This window comes from Galeopterus variegatus, unplaced genomic scaffold (genome assembly GCF_000696425.1).
Source record: "Galeopterus variegatus unplaced genomic scaffold, G_variegatus-3.0.2 Scaffold45, whole genome shotgun sequence".
Classification (NCBI taxonomy): domain Eukaryota; kingdom Metazoa; phylum Chordata; class Mammalia; order Dermoptera; family Cynocephalidae; genus Galeopterus; species Galeopterus variegatus.
In genome coordinates, this window is record NW_007726156.1 from 1,374,797 (window position 1) to 1,384,959 (window position 10,163).

At 48.3% G+C, this 10,163-nt stretch overlaps 1 long non-coding RNA gene across 1 annotated transcript; it reads right to left on the minus strand.

Annotated features, from left to right (window-relative positions):
• Positions 1-2,745: 2,745 nt before the first annotated feature.
• LOC103589957 lies at positions 2,746-4,299 on the minus strand. Its single transcript, XR_550429.1, has 2 exons — positions 3,965-4,299; positions 2,746-3,176 (listed from the first exon to the last, which is right to left on the minus strand). It is a non-coding gene; the product is annotated as an uncharacterized LOC103589957 (long non-coding RNA).
• Positions 4,300-10,163: the final 5,864 nt, after the last annotated feature.

Consider the following 10,163-nt stretch of genomic DNA (forward strand, 5'->3'; position numbering starts at 1 on the left):
TTTAGAAAAATACTTACATATTGCCCCCAAGATATATATATAATATTGATTGTAATACATGAATCTGGACATAACCTAGATATTCATCAATAGTAGTAGAGTTAAGTAAACTATGATAAATGCACAGCTTTGGATATTACATGGCAACTACAAAAAAAATAGCATAGAAAGATAACCTAGGTGTCTTGTTGATGGACAAATGCAAGTCACAGAATAATATGAATAGTTTAATCCCAGTTCTATTAGGAGAACTACATATAATTTGTGCCAGAAAGTGCATAGCAATATTTGTTTTATTTTATTTTTTATTGTAACATAGTTGATTATACATATCTGTGGGGTACAGAGTTGAATATCATTACCTGTGTGCAATATGTGATGGATGCTCGAATCAGGATAATTAGTATATCCAACATTATACAATGTAATTGTTTTTCATGGCCCTTTACCTATTCCTCCCTTCCCTCCCCACCTTCCGTTCCCCTTTCCCACCTCTGGTGGCCTCATTTCTGCTTTCTCCTTTTGAAAATTCAGCATATTATTGTTACTATTATATCTTTATTTACTTGTTTATTTTTTAGCTCCCACTTATGAGTGAAGACGTGTAGTATTTCTCTTTCTGTGCCTGACTTATGTCACTTAACATGATTTTCTCTAAGTTCATCCATGTTTCTGTGAATGACAGTATTTTATTCTTTTTTATGGCAGAGTAGTATTCCATCGTGTATATATACCACACTTTCTTTATGCAGTCATCTGACAATGGACGTTTAGGTTGGTTCCAACTCTTGGCTATTGTACATAGAGGCATAGCATTATTTGAAAAGAAACAATTAATTTTTCTGAACTCTAAGAAGGGGTATGGAATGAGAGATAGGGTGTGAAGAAGGATTTTTACTTTTTACTATATGGATATGTTTGTTTTTTTTCCTACATGAAAACATTACTTTTATAACTGAAAAACAATAAAAGGGAGAGAATAAATGAATTAAAATAAAATCTTCCAGGAGTTGAGGAAGCATAGAGCATATTCAGAGGACAGAATGAATCCCTTTCTGGCTGAAGCAGAAGGTTTACAGATGGGGGCAGCAGCAGTTAAGAGAAGACGGATTATCTCAGGTCTTAGATAACAGGATGAGGAGTGGCTACTTCATCAGTTAAGCAGTGGGAAACCAGTGAAGGTTTTTACTGGGGGAGCAGTGTGATAAAAGGAGACATGTAGGGAATAGAGTCTGGCTGCAGGTTGGCCAGATCCAGTGGGAGTATCTTTGGTAGCTCAGGTACAAGGGTTTAAGGACTAGATGAGTGTAGTGGCCATAGCAATGGAAAAGCAGATAGGAGAAACATTAAAAAAAGAATTGACAGGGGCCGGCCCGTGGCTCACTCGGGAGAGTGTGGTGCTGATAACACCAAGGCCGCGGGTTCGGATCCCATATAGGGATGGCCAGTTAGCTCACTAGGTGAGTGTGGTGCTGACAACACCAAGTCAAGGGTTAAGATCCCCTTACCGGTCATCTTTTAAAGGAAAAAAAAAAAAAAAAGAATTGACAGGATGTGATTATAATTAAAGATGAGGCACAAAGGCATCCAAGATGATGCAGAAAAAATGACAGTGTCACCTGGTCCTTTGAGAGACTGAAGCTGCAAGAGCTACTTGCGCAAGGTTGACCGACAAAATTGGTTATTTGGTTGACAGGACAGCAGTCTCTGTGGTTTGTGAATAGCATTCTGTGGACAGGAACATCTCTACTGAAATTGAATACCCCCATACCTCATTTCTGAAGTCAGGAAAGTGCCCTAAAGGTGTATCTCTTGGTCAAATCGGGTTTACCTGACTGTAGCAATGAGAGAAACTAATCTTTGCTAAAGGAAAGCAAATGTGAAACTTAATAAACCACAGAGCGTTATTATTGCATAGTGGAAACTCAAGCAACCATGCAGGGGTGAGAAGGAAATTTCATCCGAAAGAGAGAGCTCTGACTTCAGAATTGTCTCTAGTCATCCAACAATCATTTATCACGCACTCACTACTCTAGGGGTTGTGACATTTCTCAGCATATTTAGGAAAAATGAGAGGGGCAACTGTCTCACAGCTAAATAATTTTGCCTGAGGGGGAGCACAGTGTCTTGCCCATTAATTCCACAAAGCTGCTATGACTAGAGGCATTATGGCCATGTTGACACAAACTAGGAAGTCTTGAAAGGGTAGTTGATTGGGGAAATGTGGGGGTGTGATGACAGACATGATCAGAGAACCCAGAAGAGATGCCAAAATTAGGAACTTTGAATGGGGGATCTAGAATCACAGAAACAGATGAGATTGGTAAGGCGGCAGTTCTCAAAGAGGTTTACAGTAATACTAAAATGTTACTTGCCTTTTTTACCCTCATTCTCTCATGAATGCACAGTGGGGTTTTTTCAGAGCCTACATGACAAGTAGTATCACAAAAAACTGAATATAGAAGCATATATAACAATCCTGCGATAAAGCCAGACCTTAAAGATGGTTGCTGAAATGTTAAATAATGCCACTCTTCTCACTATTTTTGTTTTGGAAATTAGTTATTTTTCATAAAAACATAGTATTAATATTAACAAGATTGGGGGGGAGGAGAGGGGGTGGAGAGGAACAGGTAAAGGGGTATGAAAATCAAGTACACTATTTTGAGAAGTTATATATATATATATTAACAAAATTGGGTTTATTGTTGCTAATTTAAATAAATTAAAGTATTTTTAAATATCTTCATTTTAATTTTTTAAAACAAATTTTATTTTTTAGAACAATTTTAAATTTACAGAAAGACTGCAAAGATAGTACATAGTGCCCATATATCACACACTCAGTTTTCTGTTATTAACATCTTACTTACATTAGAAATGTACGGTACATTTGTCACAACTACTAAACCAATATTAAGACATTATTACTACCTAAAGTCCATACTTTACTCAGATTTCCTCAGTTTTTCCCTAATGTCCTTTTCCTTTTCCAGGATCCCTTCCAGGATACAATATTACATTTATTTGTCGTGTCTCCTCAAGTGTCTCGTGGCTGTGACAGTTTCTTAGTCTTTTCCTTGTTTTCGATGATCTTGACAGTTTTGAGTACTGGTCAGGTATTTTGCAGAAGATCCCTCTGATGGAACTTGCCTGGTGTTTTTCTCATGATTAGACTGGGGTTATGGAGAGGACAACCACAGAGATAAAGTGTTATTCTCATCAGATCATACCAAAGGTACATACTATCAACCTGACACTGGTGAAGTTGACCTCGGCCACCTGGCTGAGATAGCATTTGTCAGGTTTCCCCACCGTGGCGTTGCTCTTCCCCTCCACATCCCCTTCCTGTACTGTAAAGTCACAGTGCAGAACCCACACGTAGGGAGTAGGGAGTTATACTTCACTCCTTGAGGGGAGAGCATCTACATAAATTATTTGGAATTCTTCTACATGGGAGAGTTGTCTCTTCTCGCCCACTTATTTATTTAATTCAATCATTTGTTTACATCAGTGTGGATATTTATTTTATACTTTGGCTTACAATTCTAAACTTTCATTTTGTTGTTCAAATTGTCCAGCTTTGGCCATTGGGAGCTTTTTCAGTTGGTTCCTGTGTTTATGTTAATTTTAAATATGGATAGCTATAACCCACATACACAAAACCTCTTTGGGGTCTTCGATAATTTTTAAGAGTGTAAAGGGGTCCTGAGACCAAAACGTTTGGACCCGCTGCTCTTGGGGAACCCCCCACCTGACCCCAACCTGGAGGGGGTTGGAGTGGGCAGAGGCACACGAGATCATACTCCCGCACTCTTGGGAACGCCCACGTCCTCGTGCCACGCCCCTCCTAAAGTTCCCTCCGCGTGTGAAACGCAGGGGTCCCCAAGACGAAGCTCACGCTGCCATGCCCTTCCTGCAAACGCCACGAAGGGGCGCTCGGCCCACAGAGTGAGTCACCCACCGGCGGCTCGGGAAGGGGCCGGCGTCTTGGCTCGGCTCCAGCATTTTCCTCCGCAGAGCCCCGGGCCCTGGCCTGGCTTGAGCAGTCTCGTCCTCACTGCAGCCTCTGTGGGTTCCTTCTCCTGGGCAGCAGGAGGCCCGCGGGTGTGGCGCCCGCGGGCAAGAGCGATCCTGCGGCAGTGGCGGGGCGCCGGTTCTCCTGTTCGGAAGCGTGCCACCCCGGTGCCCTCCACTGCCCGTCCCTGCTGAAAGCAGCCGGACAGCTCCCCGGGCCCCGCCGGAGCCTAGCCCTGCACGCTGCGCTCCGCTCTCAGGTCTGGCTGGCTGGGCCGGGCAGACCCTTTACTCTGCAAACGTACAGAGACAGCGATAAATGGCTGCAGCTGGAGACCGGGCTAATCGATACAATAAGTTCTGTAATTGCTTCAAAAATAAGGTAATGATTTGGCAGAGGGAATGCTTTGATCTTATCAGCCAAGAGAGACCTCTCCAAATGAAACTTCGAAACTTCGGAGAAGGGCTGGAGTTCTCTAACTTGTAGTGTGAAGCCCAGGGACAGCCTACTCTCCCCATTCCCCCCACGCCCCGTCCCCGGTGTCCCCTGTGCCCAGCTTGACACTACAGGCTTTTCAAGAAGGGATGGAAAGACCCTTCTCCTATGGTGACTGGAGAAGAGCACATACACATAGGCCATGGGCTCCTTGTGGAGAAGGGGTGGGCCCTGTGCTGTTCAGGAACAGGGGACGGCTGGAATGATCAGTCTTGTGCTAGAGAAGCTGTAGAGAAGGAAATTCGAGGGACGTGGGGAGAGCAGCCTGGAATCACAGAAAACCTGACTTGGCTCAAGCCTGATGATGTCGCTACACAGGGAAGCTGCTGATTTGGGCCTTTCAGGCAGGAGGGGGTAACAGAGGGAGGAGAACCTTGAGTGTCCTGCCTTCTCCGAGAATCTGCACACACAAACTCAAAAACACACCCTCGCTCTGCGCTGTGGGTGTCCCTGCCTGGCAGAGGCCCCAGCACAAAGAGGATTAGAGAGATGAGCTAATCTGGTTTGTATCCCAGACATGGCCCCAGAAAGGGACCTTGTCTACTCTGATGTTTAAGGGGGTGAAGGAGTGAGTCCTCCTCCTTTGGGGACCTTCTGGCTGACAGTATCAGAGACCCCTCCCCACTGGAGTCCCTAGAATGCTGGAGTCTTGACTTTGGGTCAAATTTAGGGAGCAGAGAAGCAGGGCGTTTGGGAACAACAGGGTGGGCGGGGCTACAAGAAAGGAGAGAGATAAAGACAGAAAGAGCTTGCACAGAGGGAGCTAAATCTCCACCTTACTTGTTTCACCAGCCTGGAAACTGAGGCTTCAAGTGGAAAAGTGACTTACGGAGTCATGCAAAACAGTGCATGGCTGAGTTGGGGGGGAAATAACGCAGGTTTTCTGACTTTTTCTGGCCCAGTGCACTTTGTACTGTTGCAAGAGCTGCAAGGAGGAGATGTGAGACAGAGGGCAAAAGAAAGAGAGAGAGAGACAAAGACAAAGAGAAACAAAGATACACACCAAGGAAAATCTAGAGAGGCGTGTGCACGCATACGCGTGTGCACACACACACACAGAATGAGAAAACCACAGAGGGTCAGAAAAGACGTGCAGTGAGAGATGGAGAGGGTGAAAGAAGAGCAAGACAGGTGATTCACAGAGGGAGATGGAGAATGTCAGAGAGACAGATACAGACTGAGAGACAGGGAGTGACACTGACAGGGAGAGAGACAAGAGACAGAGACTCAGAAAGGGGGGACAGACGGACATTCAGATGGGAGGAAGGTCAGACAGACTTAGACACACAGAGAGACAAATGAAGACAGGGAGACAAACACAAAGAGAAGAATAGACACAAGATGACAGAAACTTGAGAGAGCGAGCGTGAGTGAGCGAGCAAGCCAGACAGATGGAGACAGAGAAGAGACATGGAGAGCATGAGAACAAGAGGCAGAGTGGAGGAAGCAGAGCAGAAGGGAGGCAGAGAGTGGGTTCTGCAGAGTTTTGTTCTTTGGAAGCAAATTGCTCTTCCAGATCATTCTGGGGCCCAGAACAGGTAGCAGGGAGAGAAAGAGAACACAATGCTTAGCCTATTTGATACAGGCAGATTGGGAAAGGGGGGCTGAGGGCAAAGTGGGAACCCTCCCTTGGAAAGAGTCTGCTCAGTGACCACCCAGGATCTCAGCAGCACATCCACTGGCCTCACACAGAACCTGGGCCACCCGCCCAGGATGGCCGTCAGCCCGCCCACCGCCTGGCTCCAGTCTGATTACAGCCAAAGTGCTAAAAGGCTCCAGCCCCCCCCCCCATGCTCTGCCCCCATGGTCCCGCCTTCCTAAACCTCCTCTCCTCCTTTCCCTTCCCTGTTACATCCCTCTCTTCCTTTTTTCCTGGTCCCCTGGGGAGCAGTTTGCTGCCTCCCCTTTCCCTTCAGCCACTAGCTGGGAGGAAAGGGGTCCTGCCACACCAAGCCCCTTTCCCTGATTTGGGGCTGGATGCTCCTTCCCTCCAAAGCCAGCTTGGCCTGGCCTTTTTGAGACACGTTCCACACCTCGCCTGGGAGCTCATAAATACCAAGGAGAGGCCAGCTAGGCTGTGTTCAAAGCATGGATCCTCACCCTTCCCCCTTAAAAGCCACTTAGTTCTTCCCAAGCTCACTTCTTGCCCCCAGACACCTGCATGGGGCAGCAAGGCAGGAGGTGGGGTACTAGGGGCCTCTGTGAACCTGGCCTCATTTCAAATGAGCCCTGCCTCGGTTTGCAAAGAAATCTCAGGAAAAGCGTCTCAGGGCCCCTTGTGCAAGCAGCAGGCTCAGGAATTCCTTGACTCCCATCCAAACCTCCCCCCAGCCCCTTCTTGGCCTTTCTCTCTGCTCATTACCATCCACACCACCTCCCACCCACTGGGAAAAAGAGAAGGTCATCGCCAAAGGGGCCCAGGGAAGGGGGGCCTTCTGGGGGATAGACCAGGGCAGAGGAAGAGCTATTTACCCACACTTGAGCTCCCCTTAGCTCATCTCCACTTCCATCCAAGGGCCAGTAAAAATTCAACATCATTCAGCCACATATAGCTGAGAATAGAGCGAAAAATAAACCCTAACTCTAAGTGGCTCCAATGAGGAGTAGAGCAAGAGGTGAGATGTCAAGGGTGAGAGGAGACCCTTCTTTGGGCACCCACTTTTAAAAGGGCAGGAGGCTGTGCTGCCAGTATGGGGAAGAGAGAAGATCTGGCTCTGCTGGCTGGCTAAAAGCTGTCCTGCTGGAGGCCCCAGGGAATGTGGCAGCCTTGGAGACCCTGAGTTTCTTCCTCAGGTCTCTATTGACACTGCTCACTATGCCTGCAGCATGCAGCCTTGAACCCCAGCAGAGCCTAGTGTACCATCCTCAAGCGGATTTATTGTATTTGCAAGAAAATGCCTTGGGAGACCCTTTTGCACCTTCTGTGTCATTTAGGATGCTCTGGCCAGTGTTTGGCACACAACAGGTGCTCAGTAAGTGCTGACTTGACTCCATGCCTGGCCCTCCAGACCAGAACTTAACTCCTCTTCCTGGCTCCCATAACTCAGAGTGGGGGTGGGGGATAAGACCTGGCTCCCATAAGTCAGAGTGGGGGTGGGTTAGAAACTGGCCTGAGCTCTGGCCTTGACCCTTTGCCTGGAAGCCCCACAACAGGCCCTTGCGTGAGGAGCTGAGCTCTCCAGTAGTGTCTAGGACCTTGAGACTGGAAGTTTATTTTGAGATTTGAAGCTCCAAAGTGGCAGATCCCAGAAAACCTCTTCTCTGGCTCCGAATTTGTTCTCTAGTTAAGTGGTTGAGTGTAGCTCTTGCAGTCAGCTGGCTCCTACAGCCTGGGGTTCCTCCTGGGGAGCTGGGGACTCAGAGGGGAGGAAAGAAAAAGGAGGAGCAAAGACCCATCCTGGGTTGTCCCCCTGTAGGGCAGAGGTGGCCTGTAAGCTGTGGAGAGAAGTCTTGTCCCCTCACCCACTTCCCTCCCTCTCAGAGCTGCTGATGTTTCTGGAGGCCTCCTCAGCTCAATAACATGCTTTAATAGTTGAGCATCTATGTTGTGCCAAGACAAGGTCCCGCTTGACTATGAAGACAGCTGAAGCCAAAGAAAGGGGCTGCAGAAGTGAGTTTGGGGCCCATGTGGGCGAGTCCACTCAAGGTTAGGACTGATGTGATCATCTCCAGCTCCCCACCCCACAACCCAAACCCATATGTAGAAATAAACACATGGCCAGAGTCACACCCAGGTCTAAACACACAGGGGAGTCTGGGAGAGGCTGCTGGAGCTGCCCTGCTTATGGGGTGGGACTGGGCTTGGAGGAGGTGAAAGAGTGGTCCAAGGAAAGGGGCCTGGCCAGGAGTGAGCCTAGGCTCACTCCTCTCCCACCTGCCCCTCTCAGGGAAATTCAGCATAGAGCCTGTGCCTTTCTAAAGAAATTGCAGGGCCAATTGGAGCCTACCTGACAGAAAGAGAGAGAAGAGGAGGGAAAAGAGTCTGCTGGCTGGCAGAAGGGGATATGGTTCTGGTTCCTGTGACCAGAATGCTGGCCCTGCATGGTCTCTGTATTTCAACGCTCTCCCACTCCCATCCAACTCCACCCCAGCTCCCACTTTCCACACCCCCATTCCCAGAGTGGTAGGCACCCTCTACCTTGCACAACTTGGACCACTTCTCAAACCTTACCTATTTCTTCCTCTGTAGCTCACTCTCCAGCTGCCTGGCCCCCTTGCTGTCCCCTGCACACTCGCTCACTCCTGCCCTAGGTCTCTGTACTGGCTCTTCCTCTGTGGGAAATGTTCTTCCCCAAGAATCTGCCTGGCTGGTTTCCTCAGCTCTTTCAAGTCTTTGCTCGTGCCTACCCTGATCATCCTAGTTACAGTTGTGACACATCCTCTTTACCCTGCTCTATTTTTTCCCACTGCACTTACTACTTTCTAACATATTATATATTTGTGTCTGATGTTTACTGTCTATTGTCTATCTTCCCCCAAAAGAACCTAAACTCCATGAGGGCAGAAATTGTTTTGTTTTGCTTTGAGGATGTGTCCGTAGTGCCAAGCACGATCCTAGCACATAATATTTGTTGAATTAGAGCAGAGTAAAGAGGATGTGTCACAACTGTAACTAGGATGATCAGGGTAGGCACGAGCAAAGACTTGAAGGAGCTGAGGAAACCAGCCAGGCAGATTCTTGGGGAAGAACATTTCCCACAGAGGAAGAGCCAGTACAGAGACCTAGGGCAGGAGTGAGCGAGTGTGCAGGGGACAGCAAGGGGGCCAGGCAGCTGGAGAGTGAGCTACAGAGGAAGAAATAGGTAAGGTTTGAGAAGTGGTCCAAGTTGTGCAAGGTAGAGGGTGCCTACCACTCTGGGAATGGGGGTGTGGAAAGTGGGAGCTGGGGTGGAGTTGGATGGGAGTGGGAGAGCGTTGAAATACAGAGACCATGCAGGGCCAGCATTCTGGTCACAGGAACCAGAACCATATCCCCTTCTGCCAGCCAGCAGACTCTTTTCCCTCCTCTTCTCTCTCTTTCTGTCAGGTAGGCTCCAATTGGCCCTGCAATTTCTTTAGAAAGGCACAGTACTCGGCCCCGAGTACAGGAACGGCCCCGTTACCACAGAAAGTGGGGTAAAGAAGTGAGAGGTGGGGAGAGGGGATAATGGTTCTAAGCCCTTCTCCCCTATCTCTGCCTCTGTGAGTCTGCAGCCTCACTAAAGCCAGCTGTGCCCCGTCCACTCACACTCTGGCGTCTCTAACACCACCGTCCCCAACCCCCAGCCATGGACTGACAGTGAGTTTGGGGTTGAAGAGGGTGGGCAGTTACCAGCGAATTGTTTACACCAGGACTTTGCAGTTTAGATAAGTCATGGGGAGAGGCACGAAAGACACCTGGGAATGAGGGGCTAGCTGGGAGAAACTGAGGCTGACGAAGGGATGGGGTCAGACCCCTGGCGAACTCTCAAATTCTCGAAGCTGGAAGGCCTAGGGTTTTAAAGAGAATTTTTACATCTCAACATTGGCCAATCTGCCCCCAGGACTCTACCTGCGAGCCAGGAAAGCGTGCGGGGGTGGGGGTGGGGGGCGGGACAGAAGGGAAGAGAGGAGAGTCACTGAGCAGACAGCACCTCCGCACCGCTTCCCGACTTACCACGTCCCTAGGCGG